Raw genomic sequence first — 25,777 nt, forward strand, 5'->3', positions numbered from 1 at the left:
ACGAGTTGTTTGGAAAAAAAAATTCCTGTCTCAAAATTTTGTGTCAAACTGTAATACAAGTTGAAGGAATTCTTCAGATCTCAGTCACTCACTATGAAATATTAATAATGTCCTGGGCTTTTGATAGGAATACCAAGTGTGGTCCAGGAGCCCCTGGCCAGGATGTGTAGCTATGGTTCATGGCACTTCATGCAAATTCCCTATGTGGTGTTAAGAGTGAGAAACTGCTTGGAACGACCTGCTATCTTGGAGGATACCCAGATGGCATGAAGCTTTGAATGCCAGCTTAGACAAATAGCTTACTCGTGGAAAATTAGGGCTGATAGCAGGACTAAGCAAATCTGTAGACAACAACATGACAAGAGGTAAAATCACAAATAATGTAAATGCAATCTTTCTGAAGAGACAGAAGGGATAATGTGGTATTTCCATGGGTTATCGGGAACATCTTCGATGATAGATGGGTTTCTGAGGGTCAGCAGCGAGGCATGTAGCTGCAGCCCATCTGTGGAATGGATGGAAGCCTTTTTGAAAGAAAATTTTTTTTTTTAACCATTTTATTACAAGCGTTGGAAAGACAGCATAGATCAAAGGTAGTGTGCATTGATCATACTTTCCTTCGAGTTGTCTTGTCTGGGTTTGATTTCTGATAAAATATGATCTAACTGAAAACAATCATCATTGTTCTTCACAGGCTGGACGTGTGTTGTATCATTAGTAGATATACTCGAGATCCCATGGTACCTTTTCAAAAGAGTAGGTCAATTGTGTTCAATGTATCTTGGTGGAAATCTGAATTCCTATTTTAATGTACGGGAGCACTGCATGTGCAACATAACCATTCCCCAAGGATGATACAACCAGCAGACACTCTGCACACAACTGCTTGAATTACCTTGAGTGATAGGAGAGGTTGGAGTTGGGAGCGGAGGGTCAGGGGTTCCGGATTAACATAAAAAAAAAAAAATTATGTTCAATAAGAAAATTAAACAAATGGTCCATAAATAAATATATGAATTTGCTCATTAAATCATCCATCAACATCACAAACTCTCCACTGACATCAAGGAACCCCTTCAGTTGTGTTTTGTAATCCTTGCCAACACTCACAAGCAGAGTATTGCCTTTGATTGCACTCGCTTATTCCCACCATCAATTTACATCCATCATACCCCAAGCAGCCACTGTCTCACACAGCAATATGCTCTGAATCCTACTTTTCATATGCTCATACATCAACAACCGAAGCTTTTTTCGAAACAACCATCTGTGCGACTTGAATGACAACTCTGCTGTGACGTACAGTTCCCTCAAATGGCAGGCCTCCTGCAAAATGATATAATTAACTGCCAACCGTGCTATGATAACAAGCTGGACAACATCTTCAAGCCATACAAGCTGGGCACATCTCTATGCCTTTCTCCAAAACAAGAGATTGACTCAGATTTATCCACTGTGTGGTCTTTTCACGATATACAGTCTATAAAGAGTTAATTATACAGAATATGGCTGGCAGGATGGCCTTGAGGTAGGCACTACTCGCCTCTAAGCTGTTTAGCCTGGGTTTGAATCCCGACCAAGCTATGAACTGTTATCACGGTGTTTCCTGGACAGGGTGATTCATCAACGTGTGTGCCATCCCTCGGACGGATGTTAAACGGGATTTCCCATCTGACGGCATTAGTTGGTGGATGTTAAAGATCTCATGGTGTCCTGCGCGAAGAGTAGGTGATCTATTGCTGACACCATGAACAAATTCTAAATTCCTGCCCTAACCTATAGAGGGCATTGCATCACTGGCACAGCAACACCCTCAACCAATGATGCTACCCCACAGTCTTGTGCTGCATACAGAATAAGATGACATTCGTGATCATAAATACATGTTGCCACGAAAGGCATGAAGGATTATGAAGAATGCTTTTTGTGAAATAAATCCACAGGGTAACTTTTACGTGTCCAGAGAGACAAAAGACAGAGACTGAAATAACGTGTCTCATGTTAAAGATTGCAGTCTGTCCATTGTCTCCAAATTTCCTCGTTTCAGAACATGATCTTTGTACGAATACAAGCCCCGTAAATTTTGCATTATTCACCTTGTTCCATCTGTGACCTGTCTGTCCATGGCTCAACCAATCCTCAAGTTGCTTTGCCTTCACGCTCACTGTCCATTCCAAGTTGGCTGCCAATTACAATTTTATTAATCTATGTATATCCTATTTAACTGCATGATAGCTTTTCAAGTCTTTATACAATATTACAAAAACATTTTGGCATGTATGCTCCACAATTATTTGGGGAAAAAAACATGTCCTATATCCAAAAAGATAAAAATTCAGTGACAAATAAGTTCAGATCCATTTCATAACTGACCTGAAATTTTGTTTATAAAAGGAAAAGTAATCATGTAGATTAATATTTCTCAGGGAATTTTTCTTTACAATGTCGGTGACCAATAACCATATTCACGTATTTACCTCTTTTATACGTGTGCTGAAAATCAAGATGGCGGCAAGCAAGGGGAGAAACCAAAGAGGGTGGAACAGCAAATAATTGTCAAATTTATCGTCAACAAAAACAATAAGCATGATTGAATTAACAGATGATGGGCTGCAAACTATTACAGCTGGACAAAATATTAGTGTTAGAATAGAGAGTTGTGAGAATGATATGCAGTGAAGGTTCACAAACACATTCAAATATTATTTTACTTTTTATGATAATAGAGTTCTAAAAATAGAAGAATTATACATTTTTACCCCCGCCCCACCGACAAGTTCGGAGATGGTTGTCACCCACCCCTCCGACAAGGTCAAAGACGCTGGACATTAAAATGAGGTCCGTCAATGACTGATCATCCGTCCATGCACGTGATATTTCAAAAAACGTTGAAGATTTCGCTTTCATATTACAGATATATCTATTCCTCATGACATTGTCGCAACATGATTAGATCACGGCTGTGATTGGCTGAATTATGTTGCCATGGCAACCATCTTGGTAACTTGTGATATTTCAAAAAACGTTCAAGATGCAGCTTTCATCTTACACAGATCGTTCAAGGTTCGCCTAAAACCCCCATTCTGGGGAAACTGCCAAAATCAAGAATCACTGCTCACCTTCACTCTTTCATTCCTCTTTTTTCCCACCTCTGGAACAAACTCCCACACTCTCTTCAATCCCACTCTTCCTTCCAGGTCTTCAAAACAGCTGTTCACCATCATCTCATATCTTCCCCCATCCAAAATCTTGATCTTTTCTTCCCCCGTTATTCGATCCCAAACCCACATCCTACAAATTCCCTGTTTTCCTTCCTGAAAGTCCCGGTAGTACCATCTTGTTTACTCCATGCACCCCACCCCATCCTTTTCCCTTCCACAGATCTCCTATTGTCTTTGTTCCTCACTATTTTGTGCTTCCCTCTCCTGTCCCTCTTGTCTCCTGCCTTATTATATGTTTCTGTGTGTTAGCTTTTAAACAAGCCTCGACTTGGTATACAAAAAAGAACAGATCTCTCTCTTTCTCATACTGCCCAAAATTCAGGGGACCAAGAGTATGAGCTCCTTGTTCATTTAGGATTGTTAATGTTCTGCTTGAATCGAAATGAGATGCCCCAGAAACTTGCTCAAATTTTTGTTTAAAAAGTCATTCATTACTACAATGGCACTATGCGGAGTACATACCTCCGACAGGTTGAACAGTTTCCGTTTTGTATCCCACTGTTAGGCCAGATCTGCATCCAGACCTCAACCAAAATCTCGTCACCTACCCAACTCATCCACCAAGTTTCGTCCGAATCCATCCATGACTATTTTAGATATCCTGCTCACAGATAGACAAACAAACAGGGATGGAAATATAACCTCCATCTACCTTTGATGGTGGAGGTAATTACCCAACAAGACAAGCTAATATGTACCATTTACAACAAACAAGAACTCCCTTTGTAAACAAAACTATTACTCATAACCGACACAAGTTATGGAGTTCGCCTGAAGTGAGCCTGAGCTAAACTATTGGTGTTAACAGCTTTAAACACAATCTCAAAAGTTTATTATTAGAGAAGTATATAACAAATTTATGTTGAAGTAATTGCTAGCAATTAATGAGTCATGAGTGATGTTGCGATGCCAAGGCAAAAAGTATTGCATACCAGCTGATCTCTACTCCTGCACCCCCAACCCCCATTTGTGTTCCTGTCTGTTTGTTTAGCTTCTATTTGGCTTCCTCATTATTATTCTCATTTTACTCATCTTATTTCACAATATTTCTTTATTTCTGTCTCTTCATATTTCTAATCACAATCCATTGGTAGTAGGACCTGCAATTTTACAAGCCATGATTATATTCAGGTTCCTCCACTGTTCTCGTAATAAGTTGTACGTTTCTTGTACTTTGTGTTTCATTGATTCAAGAGTGGAAATAAACTGAACTGAACACCATGGCGATGACTGCCTGTCAAGGACGTCAGCATTTGACTGGTGAACGAATATTTAAAGATGGAGATGCAAGCTTACGGAATGAACCATGTGCACAGCAAGACTGGACACTTTGATGACTTGCACATTGAGGTTCCAATTTTGACAGACCAAAGATGTCTAAAGATGTGCGTCCAGTGCTGGAGAATACGCTGAAAAGTATTCTACATATCTTGTTCGTAAAAAAAAACCGAAGAGCTTAGTTATAAACAAATGTGCAGGCCAAATATTAAGTATCCTCAGGAACGCATACCAAGGACTTCCTCAAGACTCATCGGAAGGTAACGTTGGGTTTCAGGTCGGGCCAAATGGAATGTTGGTTGGTTGAATATGCATCGGTAAGCTCTATCGGTTGTGCACATATAATTCCCTCGTTTTCATAATATCATCACAATCATCCTTCTTCAAGACGGTACAAATTTGGAGTTTGCGCAGTGTACTCACAACCACGATTGTTGAAGTTACACCGAAAGAAAAGCTTGAGACAGACACACGACAGGCAGCAAGACCCACATCTCTGCCTCCTCTTGGGACATACCAAAGCAATTGCCATGTGTGATCTTTTCCCACAACAGGAGACGTCGTCGGAAAAACCATGAAAGGGGCGTGGAAGGAGAAACTATCAGGGAGATGTGATAGGAGAGACCGTGAAGGAGATGTGGAAGGAAAGACTAGAGATATGGCAGGATAGACCATGAAGGCTGTTACTCTTTTCACCAGAAGCTGATTATTCTTCACCATGTTTACCTTTTGACTTCCTATCTTACACAACAAGACCCATTAACTGTAAGGCTTTTAAACAACCCAGTTGATACACTTGCAGTCAAATACATCTTGATTGCATCACAAAAATACAAAAACACTGTAATTGAAAGGTAATTCCAAAAGGTTCATCACCCATGAAAACTGCATTATTGATTGTGCCTGAAGGTTTATTATTCCATGGGAATTTAAGTATTTCTTATTGTTTTCATATGGACTTCACTATAATGTAGACGTACATATCACAAGTGATTGAGAACACGGGCCAACAATTTCTTACAACACAAATATGTCATTGTGGACCACCATTAACCCCAAATGCACACATGCCCCTGCCTTTCCATCCCATCCCATCCCTATTACCTTACCAACTCCTAACCTGCTATTTGCCTTCTCTCACTCCTCCCAACCTCCTATCTTCCACCCTCCCTTTCCTTGATTTTCATTGCCTCTATTTAAGCCCCTCTCCCACCCCAATTCCTCATGCATATCTAATAAATGTATGCCCCCCCCCCAAACTGCTTTACATCATTTAAAAAGGAACATTTATTTTGCAAACAAATTAACCCTCAAGCAATAACCCCCAATTTTTATTCTATCTGCAGTTGCTCAGAACGTATCGAGTAACAAATGTAAAGCTAACCCAACCACATTGCCTCCATCTTTAGACTCAACATATGGAAGTCTATTATTGGCAAACAAAGGTTGTTACCAGCTTCAGGATATTAAGCTAACTGTGAATAAGATTATCTCGCAAAGGGGTAGGGAGGAGGGGTGTGTAGCTCGAGCCGGTGCTTACATGGTGTGCGCAAGGTTGGGAGTAGGGTGGGAGGGTCGGGTTGCTATCCTGAGCCACTGCACACAAGATTGGGAGTGAGGGGGGCATGGGGGGCGGTTGTAGCTCAAGTCGTTGCGTACACAGTGCGTGCAAGGTGGAGGGCTGGGGTCAAAATCTCCAGTCTATGTTCCAGAGTAATAAAGAGAGTCCCTTACAGTCCACAGCTATCAGCAAAATGGGTGCTCACTCACGTTGCTGAGGGTCATGAAAGTTAACGGTTATTAAAAACCATCTCAAAATTTGTCAAATATCATGTAATATATGAAGTCGAGAGGTTTATGTACGTAGAGTTAAGTGACTACTACTGGATGGAGCATGGGGTTAATGTGCTTCTCAAACAAAAGCTTCCACTGCATGACGTAGAGCCTTTATTCGAATTGAAGTTTTATTGTGTTGGCTGCAAGCCAGTGGTCCAATCCATACATTGTGTCAAGACAATGCCTTTTTATCTTGTTTGTGTTTTTCACAATACAATTGTATTCCTGCGGTTGAGGAGTAAACTATTACATTTCCGACGAAATAAGAAAGTAATTGAGCACCGTTTTCAGGAATTTTTTTTTTTTTTTACCAACCTGTACATTACCTGTAGATTACGAAGGTAATAATCCCAAATGATTTGGCCAACATTACACCTGACATTCGTGAAATATGGACACAGTGTTTTGGATTTTGTAAGGTAGTGTTCTGTTGTCTCCTACATCCTGTACAACTGCTTAATTTGAACTCACAAGGTGAGTATCTGGATGATGTCTGCGCCTTACAAAGCATGCGATGGGTCATTTGGGTGTGGAGCTGCCAGCTTGAAAAAGGTCAAGGTTGTCTCAGTGGAGTGTCATTTTAAAATACACCCCGCACGTCACCTTCAAAGAAACTGCTCACGGTATTAGCACAGACACCGCCGTACAGCTCGGTGTGAAATGGCCAAGTGTAATTGCGAAATCTTACATCAATAACCAGGTCGTTCTCACCGAATCCCTTGTCAACAGGAGAGCGTGGAGTGCCAGAGGACGGAGATGTCAAAATGAGTATGAACTCAATCAGCTCTCCCATTGCCCAAGCAATACATTGGTGGTGAACAGAAATTTCTAAGATTGGTATTTCCAGAAGAAAAGCTTTTCTTTATTTTGGATTATTTCGCTTAAAAATAAATATCTCAGATAGTTTTGCAAACCAGCGAACATCAATGAGCATTGGAGACACAAACAGTCTGTATTATGTCAATATATTTATCACGGCTCATGATTTATCACGAAGGATAAGTGAAGCACTTCCATTCCATGAAAGCCATGGGTAAAATAAACGGGATTCTCAAGCTTTCCACAAGCATTCCTCCTGATAAGCCTCGACGATATTCGAAACATCCTCCACTTCTGGTTGAAATTGATGACCTTGGTTGCAAAGATAAGCGTTATTACATTGCCACCTCAACCTAATCAGGGGGACACGTGGTCAGAATGCACTGCGAATGGATACACATAACAGAATTGTTCAATTAGCTTGTCTGATTGATACAAATGAGGTTTCTTTGTCAAGGAAGTCGAGGCTTATGGAAGAGGTAGAACACACAATACTCCAAAATAGAACTACAAAGACACTCGCGAGAGCGCATACCTCAGCCACGAAATGCCTGATCGAGTAGAACATATCGGGCCATATACATTTTTGAAATAACATGCTATACAGTAGAGGATATCGTTTTTGGCCCAATCTCTCAATGGTTGAAGAATCACTGAAAAAAATCAAATAATTCTCGGATCTGGATCTGGATCTCGTGATTACACGCCCAACCTTTCAATCAAGTTTCGTCCAAATCCATCCACAACTTTTTGAGATATCCTGCAGACAAACAAACAAAAAGGCAGACAGACAGGGGTGAAAACATAACCTGTGGAGGTAACTATGAGAACACAGTGGAAAAGGGGGGCGGGGGGAGGGGGAGAACACACCAGCAGCAGATAAGGCTGCCAAGGCAATTTCATTGGCTAGATATGTTGCATGTCACAGATGGATGTGTCATGACCCTGGGGGGGGCAGGGGATGGAAGGGTTGCATACAATCCTGGAGGTGTCACAACCCCAACACAGGATACTGCACTGGCTCACTCCCTGCAATCTGGGACTCATTTTGCCAACTTCAGAAGGATGACAAGCTGAGTCAGCCCCAACTGGTGTTACTTTGGCATGACTGAGACTTGAACTCAGGACCATGAGATCCTCAGCCAAGCGCTTTAACTATTCATCCACCACCAATATTTTAGCAAGAATACAAAGGGATGAAACGGAAATTGAACAAAAAAAATTGGATGTGGAAGAAGGGATAAAACACACTAACCAGGAAAGAAATGAGTGAGCTTTGGAAAAGGGATGTGTGGGATTAATGGAGTACATGCCCCTCAGGGCCCATGACCTACTCACGGCCATCATGCTCCCAGCACCCAGGGTGCTCTTAACTACAATACCTACCTTTAATGAGCCACACTCCCACCCTGTCAATTAACTTTTGCACCCTACAAAACCCAACTTTCAACACACAGCACCAACCGCTCAATGACTTCCATTGAAAGTTTGTTGGATTCCACTAGCTAAGCTTTAACTAGCCCTGGGTTTCCTTGGGCAGGACTCATTCCCTCCCAATAACTTATTCACACCACTATTCATTCATTTTCAGGATGCTGTTCCCATAGTAATTAATATTAATTCCATTCCCACTGTTCAATGAATTCCATTGATTCATCAAATGATGGTGATGCCACAACTTGTCCAACTCATTTCCCTCCAGCTAACTTGTACATTCCCTTAAACTATGCACGTTCCTTTTAACTCTACATTGCTAAACTACCTACATCCCCACTCACGTCATCCATCTCTAATTCATGATGTCCCTCATGCTCCCCTCGAGTGCTCCTGTGCCCCCACACGTGCCCCCACATGGGCTTAAATTTCCATTCTCTCCTAATATAAGGAGCTCCCCACCCCCACCTCCACATCAGCAGACGTGCTCGGTGTCGCTTTCACCACTTCTGGGGTCAGAGCGATCCATGAGGGTGTATTGTCGCCCTTGTATGGCCGTAGGCTATCGGTGTGGACATCCCGAGGGAGGGCCCGTGGGCCCGTTTTGATTTCAAACAACACATCACAGATTAGTACAAGGACACCTCCTGGGACCTGCCATGGTGAAGTGAGTTTTAGGCATCTACCCTTTCTCCTTCAGCGATTGAAGAACCAAACTTTCACCCCCGGAGAGTACTCACTCACCTGGCTCTGGTGGTAGTACGTGCGCATCATCTTTACGCCTGCCAGATGGAGTTGGTCGCATACGAAGGCATGAACTCGCTCCATGCCTTACTCCAAGTGACTTGCATTACCCTACCCCTGGAGGTCTATTCGAGTGCTTGGACATGGGACCACACAACAGATCGACAGGAGTTCATACTTCCGTCCGGACATGAGCAGTGCTGGGCTGCATGCGGTGGTTCCGTGCTGACTTGTTCGATAGGCCATCAGCAAATAATGGAGACGTTTGTTCCAGTCATCCTCATGGTTGGAAGTAAACAAGGCCAATTCTTGGATCAAGGTCATCTTGAACCTTTCCACCATCCCGTCAGATTGAGGTCTTAAGGCCATTGTCCATGTTCTTCTAATTGACAAGAGAATGCACGCTTCTTTCAGTCATTTGATTTCAAAATTTTGTCCCTGGTCTGTGTTCAGCTCATCTGGAATCCCATGCCGACATACAAATCCTTCCGTGAAAGCCTGTGCCACAACCCCAGATTCTTGGTTGGGGATCGCATAGGCCTCCGGCCACTTTGTAAAACAGTCCATAACCAAGAGGATGTATATTACTTTGTCGGGTGTGGGGTGGCAGTCTTAGGATTTATAGCAGTTTATAACAACAAACTAAAGGGGGGCTCCCCACTTGGTGTAATTGGAGCGGAGCCATCTTCCTCCATGTTGGTCCCTTTTTCATAGTACAGGCGACGCACGCTAAACACCATTCCTGTATATCGCGCCCCATATTAACACAAAATAACCTCAGGCGGACTCGAGATGTTGTCTTTGTTCTGCCCAAATGTCCGCCTGGGTGGGTACCATGCACCCGTTTTAAAATTGTGGTTTTGATTTGGTCTGGGACTATTAACAACCAGGGAGATTTCTCAGAGGGAATGTCTACCCACTTGCGATACAAGACGTTATGTTTCAATTCCAGGGTTTTCCACTGAGACCAGTCTGCCTTTGTTCATGTTCCAATGTCGGTGACCTCGTTCCCACTGGGTCTTTTATTTACTCAAACCCACTCATATTCCGGTCCCAGCACGGGATCCTCCCGCTGGGCCATGCTCCATACCAATGTGCCAAATTCCTCACCCTCGGTTTTTTTTGTCTCCGGACGTGTCTGGGCGGTATTTGTCTCAGGGCTGTATTTATAGTTTTATAGTATGTCCGGTAGAAAATGGATTTCAGACATTATTTTGTTTCCATCTTCACTGTTATTCTATGCAGAATCATTTTGATGAAACAGTATGAATCATAATTAATGCTCCACCGCACGTCTGCCTTCCCTTCCTCTCACCTCACACTGTCTTCCCTTCCCCCACCCCTCCTCCCTCCCCCACTCCTCCTCCATCCTCCACTCCTCCTCGCTCCCCCTCCCTCCTCTCTCCTTTCCCCTCCACCTCTTCACTCTGCCCACTCTCTCTCTCCCTCTTCCCTCCTCTTTTCCTCCCTCCCCCCTTTAGTATTCCCATCAGCGAAGCAATGGGTGGTATTTGCTAGTATATAATAAAGCAGGAGTGTCTATCCATCCATCTGTCTGGCCCCGAACTACTCCCTCAGTTTTGGGGCTGGCCCCATCCAACCTTCTGTGGAACGTTTTGGGGGTCCCAGCAGATGTTCTAAGGTGGGTGAGAGGTTTCATAAATACCTCAACACAATTGTGATTTTGACTTTCGATCCATACGAAGCTGCTCCCGATCCGGAAGTAAACACAATCACTGGTTCAGCAGAAACATTCACTGGTTTGATAACATCTCAATACAATTGTGATTTTGAGTTTCCACCCGAATGGCCCCGTTTTTATCCATTCGAAGGTGGGTGGGAGGTTTCATAAATTTCTTCAAACAATTATGATTTCAATCTTCGATTTGAAAGAAGTGTTTTGTAACCACCCTTTCTCGCTCACAGATTCCGCTGCACTGCGTGTTACGTGAGAATGGAGACTATATTCGTTTACATCACGAGTGAATTTTATTATATTAATGGAACAGTATTAATTTGTGATTGGAAGGATGCTGTTTGGAATGAAAATATACAGACTGAGTTTAAAGGAGAATCAGGAAATTATGTGAGTGTCTCCTTTGGTGACATTTGCGGATTCGGCATTGGCATCCACCTTACTTCTGTTGGGGTCTCGTCAGCTGCATTAAGTTTTTTTCTCAAGTCCTTCATGAACCAGCTTGTCCATGCTGATGATTTACTGAAGGTGTCACAGGAATGTGGAATTTATTGGTGCAAACTTTTTTTTATTGAGATGCAGGCCCCCTCCCGTGCAAAGCACAGGTCCCTCGCCAGTACTAGCCAATACAGCCCGACAATTCCATCGCGGGAATATTAAGGGAAGAAAGACAGAGGAAGAGAGGAAGGAGGGAGGAAGGGAATGGAGAGAGTCGAGAGGGGAGGAGGGAGAGAGGAAGGAGTGGAGGGAAGGTGGGTACAAGGGCGTAGCCAGAGGTCCAAAAGCGACGAGGCGAAAAGAGGTGAACTTGGTTGATGTGACGGTGCGCGTAGCGATTGGGATGGTGGGGGAGGGGTGCTGATAGTGTGATTTTAGTTTTGTGACAGTATATATTTGGTTGGCCAAATCTGTTAAAGGATGTTCATGATCGATATCCTGCAAACACAATAAGAAAGTAAAACATTGGGATAATTTTATTTTCCTGTGTAATAATATGGAAAAGGCAAAGCCGAGAAGAGAACGTAGAATTCTTCTTACATTCGCTTCTGACTTTACATAAAACTTGTTCACAACTGGATACTTGCCAACTATACCGTGATACATGTAAGCGCCGCACAGCTGATGATTTTGACGCAATTTCCGGTTACTTCGGCCTGGATTCGGGATCAGCGATCAAATAATGTAAATCACCATTAAAAAATATTTTTGGATGATGCGTGAGATATCTTTATTAAAATTAACTTTGGGAAAAAATAATTGAATAAATAAATAAATAAACGATCACTTCTGGTAAAGAATAAAATTAATTAAAAGTTCCGGAAAGAGTTTCAAAATCACTCCCGGTAATGTTAAATACAAAATAAACACTTCCTGTCATGAACAAAATCACTTTCGGAAGTATAAAATTAACTTTGGGAAAAAGATAATTGAATAAATAAATAAACACTTCCGGTCATGATCTCCCATCATGCATCATTCCCCATGACAAAAACCGGAAACAAAAAAAAAACCAGAAACAAAACAAAAACAAGCAAAATGGTCATACCCAACGACACGGATTCACAATTGCCAGGGTATTGTGTTGTTTTTGTTGTTTCCTATTCTCTCATGTGCACGCATTAATATTCACAAGATAGAAATAAAACCCAATCGTGTTTATACACCGCATAGCATTTAACAACAACCGGAAGCAAAAGGTCATAGCTAACGACACGGATTCCAACTTGCCAGGGCTATTGTGTTGTTGTTGTTGTTGTTGTTGTTGTTGTTGTTGTTGTTGTTGTTGTTTCCTATTCTCTCACGTGCACGCGTTAAGTATGAAGCTCACTTCGTTCGCTATTAGTGAGTGGGGGGGGGGGGGTATTGTCCTATTTAGGTATTGTGATAGGAGTGGAGATAAGAGTATTCAGAGCACTGCTGGGTAGCTTTGATAGTTTACTCCCCAGGGAGCTCAGATGGCCGGAGGGCTCAGGCCAGATCATATTTCAGGAAATGAGCGACGAGGCAACTGCCTCGTCTGCCTCAGCCTGGCTACGCCACAGGGGTAGAGGAGGGAGGGGAGAGAGGAGGAAGGCAGGGAGAGAGGAGGAAGGCAGGGAGAGAGGAGGGAGAAGGGAGCATGAAGAGGTAGGGGAGTGAGGAAGGGGAAGCAAGGATGGGTGGGGGAGCTTGAGGGGGTGAGGAAGGTGGGAGGTAAAAAGGAGGGAAAGAGCGAGGAAGGGGAGGAAGAGTGAGGAAGGAGGGTCGGGAGAGGGACGACTCACCAAATGTCGATGTGCACTCCGGGAGGAGGAGTGCGGCGAGGATGGGGCAGGGGGAAGGGGGGAAAGAGCGAGGGGGGTTTGGGAGGAGGTGAGCATGAGGGAGGGGTTCTGGATACATTTGAAAGTGGCACTTGTGGAGAAAGGGGGAGAGGGTGGGATAGTACAGGATTGAACGAAATGGGGTACTTTCAAACAGCACACTAACACAGCACATGGAGAATGCCTGGAGATGTCCATGTGGGTGGACAGGGGAAGGGGTTTGGGAGGAGGTAAGCTTGTGGGGAGGGGGAGGGAAGGCAGTGTGAGGGGAACGAAGGCAGCATGAGGGGAAGGGAAGGTGGTGTGAGGGGAGTGGAAGACAAGGCAGTGTGAGTGGAGGGGAAGGCAGCATGAGGGGAGGGGAAGGCAGCATGAGGGGAAGGGAAGTTAGTGTGAGGGGTGGGAAAGGGAAGGCAGCATGAGGGGAGGGGAAGGGAAGGCAGCATGAGGGGAGGTTAAGGGAAGGCAGCATGAATGGAAGGGAAGGCAGCATGAGGGGTGAGAAAGAGAAGGCAGCATGAGGGGAGGGTAAGGGAAGGCAACATGAATGAAAGGGAAGGCAGCGTGAATGGAATGGAAGGCAGCATGAGGGAATGGGGAGGGAATTTCGATAAAATGCACCCAAACAGCAACATTTTCTTTTTAATCACTGGATTCTCCATAAAATCTGGTGGGAGCATTCAAAAACCCATGCGATCTACGGGAAAAAGGCCTGCCTGCATGAATGCATACTCGGATATGCAGTGACCTTTGCAACTCTCCATCAGTCAGTCACTCTTGGAGTCAGTCAGCTTACTCCAAATCTGATTCATACATGCTACACTTTTGGAAAACCATTTAAAATTCAAAACTAAACTGTCAGTATTTAAAAGTCCACTTAACAGAAGGGAAGGGATGGAGAGAGAGAGGGAGAAGAGAGGGGGGAGAGGGGAGGGGTCAGATCAGAGAGGAGTCATGGTGGGAGAAAGAGTGGTCAGGGTGGGGAGAAGAGGGGTGGGAGAGAAGAGAGGGGGCTGGTAGAGGGAGAATGATGAGAGAGGGAGAGAGAGTGGTAGGAGAGGGCGAGGGGAGAGTGAGGAAGAGGGGTGAGAGAGAGCAGAGGGGAGAGAGAGGGAGAGATGAGGTGGGAGAAGAGAAGGGAGCGGGAGAGATGAGGGAGGATTCCAGCAGATGTGATGCTGTTTAAGGTCCATCCCAGAGATGGCACACACATTGATGAATCACCCTACCTGTGAAACACCGGGATGACAGTTTATAGCTGGGTCGGGATTCGAACCCAGGCTAGCCAGCTTAGAGCAAACTTGCGTACCTCTCTGCTATCCTGCTGTGATGTGGTGATTCATTGCTTTGCAACCATGAGAAACATTTTTTACTCATTGTAATCCTTGAATCTATTTTGCTTTCATAACTCCGGAGATGTCCCCACGGAGAACCGAGCCGCAATAGTGCAGTGGAAGCTTGTTGACAAAACTTTTTTAAAACAAAATGTTAATTTTTAAAATTTATTATTGGTATTCTGTATATTAATATATTTATATTAATCTTTTAGAAAGAAAGCAGATTTTAAAAAAAGATGAAAAAAAACTGCGTTCGTAATTGCCGGAAAAAAGGAGCCCCTTGGACTGCATCGCTATGGCTTGCAAAAGATCCTCGATCCCACTTTACTAATTATTTTGTTGCGCTCAATGAAATTACACTTTCTGCACATTCCCTAATCCTTTCCTCACTCAATATAATTGTCCGAATGGCTGAAAAAAATTAGGCTTAATGCTTTGCTTAAATAAATACACTTGGTTATAAAAATCGCCCGGTGTGTACCCCGGTCAGAATAGGTACACCGTATCCCTGCGTGTCGTAAAAGGCGACTAAAAGGGTTGGCGTCAGGAAGGGCATCCGGCCATAAAAACATCGCCTCAAAAGGAAACCATGATGAGTACAACTGATGGGCAGGGTACAGCCCGAAGTACCCCGTGGGGGTCCTCACCCCCTCTCGTTAAAACTCAAGGTGGGGAACCCGATCGAAGCAAGGGAGGACATTTTTCCATTTATGATGACCAATCGTCTGATGTCCCACGTGGAGATCGGTTTCTGAGGTTTGGTACATGGAATGTAGGGACAATGACAGAGAGATCTGGAGAAGTGGTTGAAACATTGGTCAGAAGAGTGGACATATGTTGTGTGCAGGAGACACGGTGGAAGGGAAGTGGTGTGAGAATGGTGAAGGGAAGGCAGGGGCAGAAGTACAAGTTTATGTGGCAAGGGTGCCCAGAAGGCGTGCATGGTGTTGGTGTAATGTTTTCTGAGGAGTTTGTAGACAGTGTAGTGAGTGTGACTAGAGTGAGTGAAAGGTTGATGATGGTGAGAATCGTGATCGGAAATCTCTTGGTGAACGTCATCTCGGGATATGCCCCGCAGGTCGGTCGAAGCGATGAAGAGAAGAACATGTTCTGGTGTGCGATGGAGAAGTTGATGGAAAATGTGAAAGATGATGAAATTGTTGTGGTTGGAGGAGACTTGAATGGACATGTGGGAAGGAGTCCAGACAGTTTTGAGGGAGTCCATGGGGGTTATGGATATGGTGTGAGAAATGGAGAAGGTGAAAGGATCTTGGAGTTTGCTGATGGAGCTGATTTGTTGATCTGTAATACTCAATTCCAGAAAGCGGATAATAAGCTTATTACATACACGTCCGGTGGGTTGACGACAACCATTGACTACCTGATGGTGCGTCAGCGAGATAGGGGAAACCTCCGGGACACAAAGGTGATCCCATGGGAGGAGACTGTTTCACAGCACCACCTGGTTGTCTGCGATATAAGGGTGAAAGGTGCGAGGAGAATTCAGCAGGTGAAGTACCAACCGAGGATGAAGGTGTGGAGGTTGAAAGAGGCGACAGTGAAGGAAGCATTAAGAGAGAGGCCGAGTATGGTTGAGGATGATGTGGTTGAGCTTGAAAGTGGTTGGATGTCAATGAAAGATAGTCTATTGGGAGCCGTTGGTGAGGTATGTGGATGGACAAAAGGACCACCGAGGCACTCGGAAACATGGTGGTGGGGTGATGAAGTTGGAAAGACGATTGAAGAGAAGAGGAAGAAGTTCAAGGAATGACAAAAGGCGAAGGATACGGTGGAAGAAGAGGCAGCACATGAAAGTTATAAGGTAGCCAAGAAGGCTGCAAAGAAAGAGGTTGCAAAGGCGCAGGAGGCCCATAGGAAAATGTTTGGAGAACGCTTGGATTCGGAGGAGGGTAAGAGAGCATTATTCAGGATTGCAAAGCAGATAGCGAGAGAGAGATTTGATGTGACGGGGGTGAGTTTCTTGAAGGATGAAGTGGGACAAATCGTTGTGGACTCAGATGGAATTAAAGGAAGATGGAAGAGATATATGGAAAGGCTGTTGAATATAGAAAATGAATGGGACCGCAACATCGAGAGTAACCCGGTTTTAGGATCAGCAGAGAAGATAACTGAGAAGGAAGTTGAGGAAGCTATAAGAGCAATGAAGAGTAGAAAAGCAGGAGGGCCGACGGGAGTTGTGGGAGATATGTTGAAGGCAGCGGGAAGTTGGGGTGTGAAGAGAATGACAGAGATCTGTAATCTGGTGGTGAAAGAAGGCCGCATTCCAGTGGATTGGGAACGGAGTACCCTCGTCCCTCTGTACAAGGGGAAAGGTGACCCTCTGGACTGTGGCTCCTATAGAGCAATAAAGTTATTGGAGCTTAGAAAGGGTGTTGGAGAAGAGGATAAGGAAGAAGGTAAAGATTGACGAAATGCAGTTTGGATTTATGCCAGGAAGAGGAACGACAGATGCGATTTTTATTGTAAGGCAGTTGCAGGGTACATGGAGAAGAGGAAGAAGTTGTTTTTTGGGTTTGTTGATCTGGAGAAAGCATTTGATAGGGTTCCACTTGAAGTTGTGACATGGGCATTGAGGAAGTTTGGAGTGGAGGAATGGTTGATCAGAGTAGTGATGGCCATGTACGAGAGAGCGCGCACAGCTGTAAGGACAAAGGACGGGAACAGTGGTGAGTTTGAGGTGAGAGTCGGAGTGCACCAGGGGTCGGTACTAAGTCCACTTCTATTTGTAGTTGTGATGGAGGTGCTGGCTCGGAGGGTAAAGGAGGGTTTACCGTGGGAGCTGCTGTATGCAGATGATCTGGTGTTGATTGCAGAGAGTATGGATGGACTGAAGGAGAAGATGAACAAGTGGAAGGAATGTATGGAGGCAAAAGGTTTGAAGGTGAATATCGGAAAGACGAAGGTGATGGCAAGTGGTAAAGCATGTGGTGAGGTGGAAAGGACTGGGAAGTGGCCGTGTGCTGTGTGCAGGAAGGGTGTCGGAGTGAACTCCATTCAGTGTACAATGTGTGCTGAATGGGTTCATCGAAAATGTAGTGGGGTGAGAGGGTCGTTAACCAGTGTGGCAGCTACATTCAAGTGTAAGGTGTGCATCGATGGAGCAGCAGATGAAGGAATTGTTGAGTTGGATCTTGGAGATGGTGTGAAGCTGGAAGGGGTGAAAACATTTTGCTATCTCGGAGACATGCTGAATGGAGAAGGTGGATCAGACTCTTCGATGGTTGCTAGAGTGAGATGTGCATGGAAAAAGTTTCGGGAACTGAGTGGCGTGCTGACGAAGAGGGGAGTGTCGTTGAAGCTGAAGGGAAAGGTGTATGCTTCATGTGTGAGGAGTACGATGATTTATGGGAGTGAGACATGGGTACTGAACATGGAGCAGCAACAAAGGCTGGAAAGGGTGGAAATGCGAATGGTTCGGTGGATGTGTGGAGTATCGTTGAGAGAGAGGAAGACAAATGATGACTTGCGGAAGATGATGGGAATAGAGTCTGTGATGGAGGTTGTGAAGAGAAACAGGTTGAGATGGTTGGGTCATGTGTTGAGGAAGGATGAAAGTGACTGGGAGAGAGGAGTGTTGGAAATGAGTGTAGTCGGAAGTAGAGGACGGGGAAGACCGAGAAAAACTTGGCTAAATGTCGTGGAAGAGGAAATGTGGGCAAGGGGATTAAGAAGGGGAGAAGCAGAAAACAGGGTAAAGTGGAGAAGATTGTCATGGGGCCCGCAAGGCTAACCCCCGCTTTAGCGGGGAAAATGTCCTTTAAATGCTTGTGTGTGTGTGTGTGTGTGTGTGTGTGTGTGTGTGTGTGTGTGTGTGTGTGTGTGTGTGTGTGTGTGTGTGTGTGTGTGTGTGTGTGTATGTGTGTGTGCGTGCGTGTGTGCGCGCGCATGTGTGCGTGTGTCTGTGTCTGTGTGTGTGTGTGCATGCGTGCGTGCGTGTGTGCGTGCGTGCGTGCGTGCGTGTGTGCGCGCGCATGTGTGCGTGTGTCTGTGTCTGTGTGTGTGTGTGCATGCGTGCGTGCGTGCGTGCGTGCGTGCGTGCGTGTGTGTGTGTGTGTGTGTGTGTGGTTATAAAAATCACTAATTTGTTAAAATTTTCAGATTTCACTCCAAAGTTTGAGACTTATTTAGTCGATGAGATGCGATTCTCAAATCCAATGTAATATTTTGATTATATACTTTAATTAGTCTGTAATAGTAGATCAGGTTTCCAAGGCTTTGATAGTTTTGAATAGGCTGAATAAATATGACTGCTCAGACCCCTGTGAGGCGAATTTGGGCTGCCCAAGGATAAGTCTTCCATGGAGGTAAGCTGTTAATTATCTTCAAAAACAGGTGTTTAAATTTACCCCAAAACCCAACTTTCATTCATTCACTTCCTTGGAGTTTTTTGTAGTGTGCATGCAAAGTTTCGGGCCCCGATGTTTCACGGTTTTGGAGTTATGGAGGAGACACACTGACACACTGACTGACACACACACACACACACACACACACACACACACACACACACACACACACTGACATTTATTTGTATAGATGTCTTGCTTCTTCCTTGTTTTCTTTTGCTTTCCTCCCACACATGCACAGCCTTTGTCTCCTTTGTATGCCCACTCTACCATCCCCTCCATCTGTGGGCATTCTCAGCATTGGGAATACACTTTCCATTAGCCTAATTGCCTTGAAGTTATCATTAATGCCTTAATCCTACGTACAATTGGCACGTCCAACAGTCCTTGTTTTCGCTGTTAACCCAGCCTTGCCATTTCTGTTCTCCCACACTGCTCTGATCAGCAGTCATCTTCACAGTGCTCATTTATATGTTGTTATTCTCCACAGTCTGCTATCATTATAACAAGTGAGGCATCCATAATTATTTTAACAAAGTAGTTTTTTAACCATTTTATTACGCCAGGTAATAAAACATTCTCAGCTACATGTAACAAACTGCAGCAGCATTACATCACTAAATGTATTAAATTGCGAAGGCCCATTTCAGCATCCTGAAAGCATATCATCAATGTATGTTTGAGGGATCTCAATGGGATCATCGTTGTCATTCATGAAGCACAACTGGCAAGCACTCAAATCGGGTCTTACAACGTCCTTGGTTCAGGAGACAATCAATATACAGTGTGATAAAACAAAACTAAAAAGAGAATAATAATTATGTCGTGATCATAACATAATTGTGCAAGATGTTGCAGTTGCGGTGCACTTGCCTTTGAGCTGTCACTCACATCACAGACAGGTGAGTGGTCTCTCTGTCTTCTTCTGCCTCCTTTGCAGTCTTCCACTTTGCACCCTTTGCCATTGCTGTGCTCTGTCCACCCCCCTCCACCCCGCCTCCCAACCACCCCAAAGATTTCTGCAGGGTGCACGCAATCTGCCAGTAAACCCCTTCTAGTAAAACTCCCAAAACCAAAATCCGGAATCACTGCTCACATTCACTCATTCTTTCCTCTTTTTTTCTCCACCTGTGGTACTGACTACCTCATTCTCTTCAATCTCATTCTTCCCTCCAGGGCTTCAAGACAGCCATTAATCACAATATCAAGTCACCTCCCATCCACAACCATGATATTTTCTACACCAATAAACCTCCCTCCCCAGCCCCACCTCTTTCCAAGTTTCCTGATTTTCCTTTCACTTCTGTGATTGAGAATTTGTGGCTGTATCCCTCTTGTTCAACCCTTGTTTCCTCCCCTTGTTGTCATTATTCCCCACCTCCCTTATTTCTCCATGTCTCCTATTTTGTCCCTCTTTCTGACTGACTGTGTTCTCTTTTTCCTGACTGTGTGTTCCCCCCTCTCTTTCTACTGTTCCTTTATTCTGTTATGTCCTGATCGATTCTGTGTCCTTGCTCCTCCAAGGAGCCTCAACACTGCACAGAAAATAATTCGTCGGATTGGTGCTTTACAGGCAAGATGATGCTTCAAAGAGTCCTTCATCACTTGCAAGGGAAATTCAGCTGGAGGACTCGTTCAGGAGCATTGATTGCTCTCTCTCTATCGAGTGCAGCCTGTGGCTGCCGGTTGCATCATTGGTTGGGACGCGGCTATGCCGCTGATGCAGTGTCCCCCTTACCAGTACACTGGTACTCATTTTGCCAACCTCGGAAGGATGACAGGCTGAGTTAACCTCCTGGTGTATTAATTCAGCCTCCCAACAGGGCTTGAACTCAGGACCTTAAGATCCCAAGCTGCCACCCTAACCACTAAGCCAACATCAGGCTTCATTGATTGCTGATGGACAAAAATTCCACGGTGTCTCAAAAAAAAGGTCGGAGAAATTGCCAAAATTGCAAAAGAGCCGGCGAAATTGAAACTTACCCTAAGTTGGACAGGGGGCACTGCATCAGCGGCATAGCCACATCTGTCAGATATGATGCATTCCGAGCAGCATATTTTATAAATGTGCAACATTCAAGTCACATCTCGATATACGAGCTAGGCTGCGCCATCTTCTGACAAAGGATAAATGAGGTTATGGCTGTTCAAATCCCCTTAAGCTTGATGCAGTCATTCCTGGAAATCAATTTCAACCTTTAAACAGAGTGGCTTTTGAGGACTCAATCCTGGCATCGCCTTGGGGAATGAAAGGGTATACTCAACAAAATCACAAGTCATGTGCATTTAGCCCAACAGGGCTGTGTTGTAACTCGTTCACGTATTACACAGGTCATATTTCAAGAAAACAAATGAAGGGGAAAATTGAAGATCACCTTAATCAGAGGAAGGCTCATTGTGGGTTGCACACATATGTTCCAAAAGAGAGGGATGAAGGCAATGAAATCCACCAAGAAGGCTTTTGTTTCATCAAGAGAAGCAAAGTTGAATGAAAAACAATGCAGGATGAAGCATTGTTCAGTGCCAGAGTCTAAAGTAACCACAACACCAAAAATCCTGACCGACAACAACAGTATTTGTACCATTATTACAGTACTTTGCACCAATCGTATAACTTTCAGTGTTTCTGAAGATTGTTCAAAATGGGATAATGACAGTTAAGGCATGAATAATAATAAGAAGGTGGTTGTAGTGAAAATTACACTTTTGATAATAGCTGTGCATGTGTGCAACTTACCATTTCTAATGCAGACTTGTAGATGCCACCACGTTTCCACACATGATGACTGTCGGTTAGAAATAATCTACAGACAAAAAACAGCCAAAAAAGTTACAATGGCATGAGATAATCGGGGAGGATTTCACAGTTTTGACGAAGGTGGCAATTAAATTGCCCAAGGTTCATCAAGGACATGCAGTGCAGTTCACATTATCACCATACAATGTTTAAGTCTGGTGAATGGTTGAAATCAGTTGTGACCTTGAGGTGCTCAGCCAATTGATGGAGCAACACTTCTGTTGGTTAGTGTATTTCGACTCTGGCACCAAACATTGCTTTATCCTGCATTGTTTTTCCACAGAGTTAAGTGTATTGTAAACCGTTCGGAGCTCATTAGAGTGCATAAGGCATTGGTCCAAGATTCGGAAACATGAGGTACGTCATACATCTGAATCCAGGATGTCTGATTTCCAAAGCCAAGCATTGGTCGTACAACTGAAGCTAGCCTTGTGCAGTAAGAAATGAAGCATCATTAAGAGTGGGTTGTCATTCTGAACTGATGCAGCTGCTTCCTATCTTGCTCCTATCAAGTCAACTAACTCCAACGCTCTCCATGTTATTGCCATGTCTCAGCAGGAGACTGAATTCCAAGGTCTGCTTCTCACCCATCACAGGCAGGTTGATGGATTCTCAATGTCCTATCATCTCGCTTCTGCAGTCCTTGTTTCTCCCACCACATCGTCCGTACACCTTCCCCCAGCCCACTTGTGTCACACATTCTTCAAGAATCCCACACCTGGTTATCCTGCCCAATTTTAATGTGAATACTCACATTAATCCCTTGTGAATATTTACCTTCATCTCTCTTTATTCTCTCCTGTGGGGAAGTGACTTCCTATGTCAGTTGTCTTGCACAACTCCCTTGCTGTATTTCAGAGTGCTGCCAATCGTCACCTCGTGATTTCTCCCATACCCACCCCTGCTCTCTCTTCTACTTTTGCTGACCACCTCCTTCACTACCTGCCTCTTTCCCTTCTGCCACTCATGCACTCATGTGTGGTATTTGTCTGCCTGTTTCCCTTTGATCCTGTCAGTAGCATACTATCCTCTGTCGTTTATCTTCTCCAAGAGCCACTTTCTCCGGACCAAAAAATGAACAACAGCAACAACAATAAAAATAACAGTAAAATAAAAACATCCTGGTGCTTGGCCACCTGATGGTCAGACAGAAAAAAAAACATTTCTTGAGCAGAAACTGTCACGCAGGACAGTCATATACGAAAGAAAGATTGAGTAATTTTGCTGCACAGAGTTAAATGGCGAGCCCATATTTATGGCCAACTAAAATGGCCGCCAGTCTTCCAGTCGGCCATCTCTGATCAGATCACAAAACGAAGTGAAGGGCACGTGTATGCCATCATGTACTATGGTTGTCCCAAGTTTGAACAAAATCGGATCATGTATTTCAGAGAAATGCTTGGGGACACATTTAAGTAACAAAATGACAATCAGTCGGCCATCTTGGAACTGATCTCAAAATAAAATGATATCCATATGTAAAATATCATTCTTTATCCGTGTGCCAAGCTTGAACAATATCGGTAAGTGCAAGTCTGAGAAATGATTGAGAACGTGTTCAACATCGGGGTTTTTTTTACAACTAAAATGGCCGTCAGCCTGCCATCTTGGATCTGATCTCGAAAAAGCAATGATGTGCTTATGTAATCTATCATTCCTTATCTGCGTGCCAAGTTTGAACAAGATCAGTAAATGCATGTCTGAGAAATGGTTGAGGACGTGTTCAACATCGGGTTTTTTTTTTTTACAACAAAAATGGCTGTCAGTCGGACATCTTAAATCTGATCTTGAAAAAAAAAATGACGTCTTCATATGAAACATCATTCCTAATCTGTGTGCCAAGTTTGAACAACATCGTTAAATGCATGTCCGAGAAATGGTTGAGGACGTATTGACACTGGGTTTTTTTTTTTACAACGAAAATGGCCGCCAGTGGGCCATCTTGGACCTGATCTCGAAAAAGAAATGATATTCATATGTAAGCCATCATTTCTTATCTGTGTGCCAAATTTGAACAAGATCGGTAAATGCATGTCTGAGAAATGGTTGAGGAAGTGTTCGACACCGGGTTTTTTTTAACTAAAATGGCCGCCTGACGGCCATCTTGGTATTGATGTCAAAAAAAAAATTACGTACTTATGTATACCATGATTTGTTATCTTTGTGCCAAGTACGAATAAAATCGGTCCATACATTTCCAAGATATGGATGCAGATGCACACGAGCACGGACACCAAAACCGAGACCAAATTCATAAGCCCCCATTTCGGACTAAGTCCATTGGGAGCTAATAATATGACAAAGGCCATCGTTCGGTTCATTTTCATCAAAAATAAGTGCCACGTCGTCATCTGATTTGATGTGCAATTTTTTTTGTGGCCTAAGCAACACAGGCAAGCAAAGGAATCCCCTTTCCTCAGTAGTTATTGCAGCAGTCAAAGCAGTGAACAGAAACAGATAGAAGACAAAATATTCTTAAATATCAACAAAATTTTCAAAATTTGAAGCACATCAATTTGGCTAAGAGTGGAACATATTTGAAAGATAAGCTTTAATCACATGTTATTGCTGTGGAGTTTCTGCGGAAAACCTCCAAGGCGTGCAACGCTCGATCAATAATGCAATCAGTGAAAGGTGGATGAAGCATACAATCCACAACCCAATAGAAGAGAAGGGAGAAACAGTGGCATCCATGCTGTATTTTCTCAGCCCCACCGTTCCTGTCAAATTTGGATGACTACCTTGTGATAGGATTATAATTATAGTGTTAAATATTGTGTGTACTCGGGAAGTCCCCGTTACTGGTACCACATATCATTTGCCAGTTTCTGGGTTGGCCCAATCAACCTGCATTCGGTATTTGTATTGTAAGGATTGTAGGTTTAAATCCTGACCCTGCTCGGTGGGTAATGACAGTCATGTTTAGTATACTTCTTGCAATGGGGCTGTACTGCACACGAATACGTACGACAGAGTGACATGGTCATTGACGTCATCAGCTCTTGGATGCAGCACCTGGCAACACGATAGCATTAGTTCTTGCAGGGGCACAGAGGTGCTATTGATGCAGTGCCCTCTGTAGGTTAGAGCAAGAATTTGTAATTTGGTCGGAGTGCCAGTGATGGCTTGCCTAATTTTTTCACAATGCACACAGTGGGATCTTTAAAGTCCACCAATTAATGCTGACAGACAGACGGAACGCCAAGTTTAACGTCCATCCGAAGGACAGCACAAATTTTCAAAGACTCCAATCATTGACATTATGATAACTAGACACACCCGCTCCCTGCAGACTGGTGGTGGGAGAGGGGGGGGGTTATTGGGGTAGGTGAAGGAAATATTTTTTTGCCATGGCCAATAACCCCTCTGTCTGCAGCAGGGGTTGGTAAACCACTTGCACTGTGGCAAATGTACAGGCGAAAATCACAAGTTGTCTCTCCCCCTACCATGCAGAGGAGTGGGGGAGGGGTGAGTGGTTGGGGGAGGGGTTGTGGTCATGGCCTGATCCTAGGTACTACCACCATATATACTATCAAAATTTGGTGGAGATTGGCTCAGCCCTATTTTTTTTCTATGACTTTCAGACACACACACACACACACACACACGCACACCTCTTTTTTGTTCGTTTTTATGTATACATAGTCGAGGCTCGTGGAAGAGCTAGCACCAGTAGACTGAACAGATCAGGATGCAACAGGACAAAAGGAACAGTAGAGAGAAGGGGAAAACACCAACAGCAGGGTTTCAGGTCAAGATAGAGGCAGAATTGGACAATCATGGAGGTGGGGAAAAATGGAGTCAGGAGATGATGCATGGAGTGGTGGACAAGATGGATACAGAAGGAAACTTTCAGGAGGGAAAACTGGAAATTTGGAAGGAGGATAGCTTGGGATGGGGTGATGGGGGAGCACAACAAAGGTAGAAAGGATAATGGTTTTGGAT

The 25,777-nt window shown here is 44.0% G+C and overlaps 1 protein-coding gene across 1 annotated transcript in view; it reads right to left on the minus strand.

Moving 5' to 3' along the window:
* Window positions 1–20,039: 20,039 nt before the first annotated feature.
* The window catches only part of LOC147029787 (putative methyltransferase-like protein 25), a 221,289-nt gene continuing 215,551 nt past the window's right edge, over window positions 20,040–25,777 (minus strand). The window contains exons 13-14 of the transcript XR_015056087.1: window positions 21,773–21,839; window positions 20,040–21,591 (exon numbers count right to left, since the gene is read on the minus strand). The gene's annotated coding sequence lies outside the window, so the exon portion shown is untranslated. The remainder of the gene's footprint in view (window positions 21,592–21,772; window positions 21,840–25,777) is intronic.

Source organism: Eptatretus burgeri, chromosome 3, assembly GCF_056783735.1.
Source record: "Eptatretus burgeri isolate ZD-2024b chromosome 3, Ebu_testis_v1, whole genome shotgun sequence".
NCBI classification, from domain to species: Eukaryota; Metazoa; Chordata; class Myxini; order Myxiniformes; family Myxinidae; genus Eptatretus; species Eptatretus burgeri.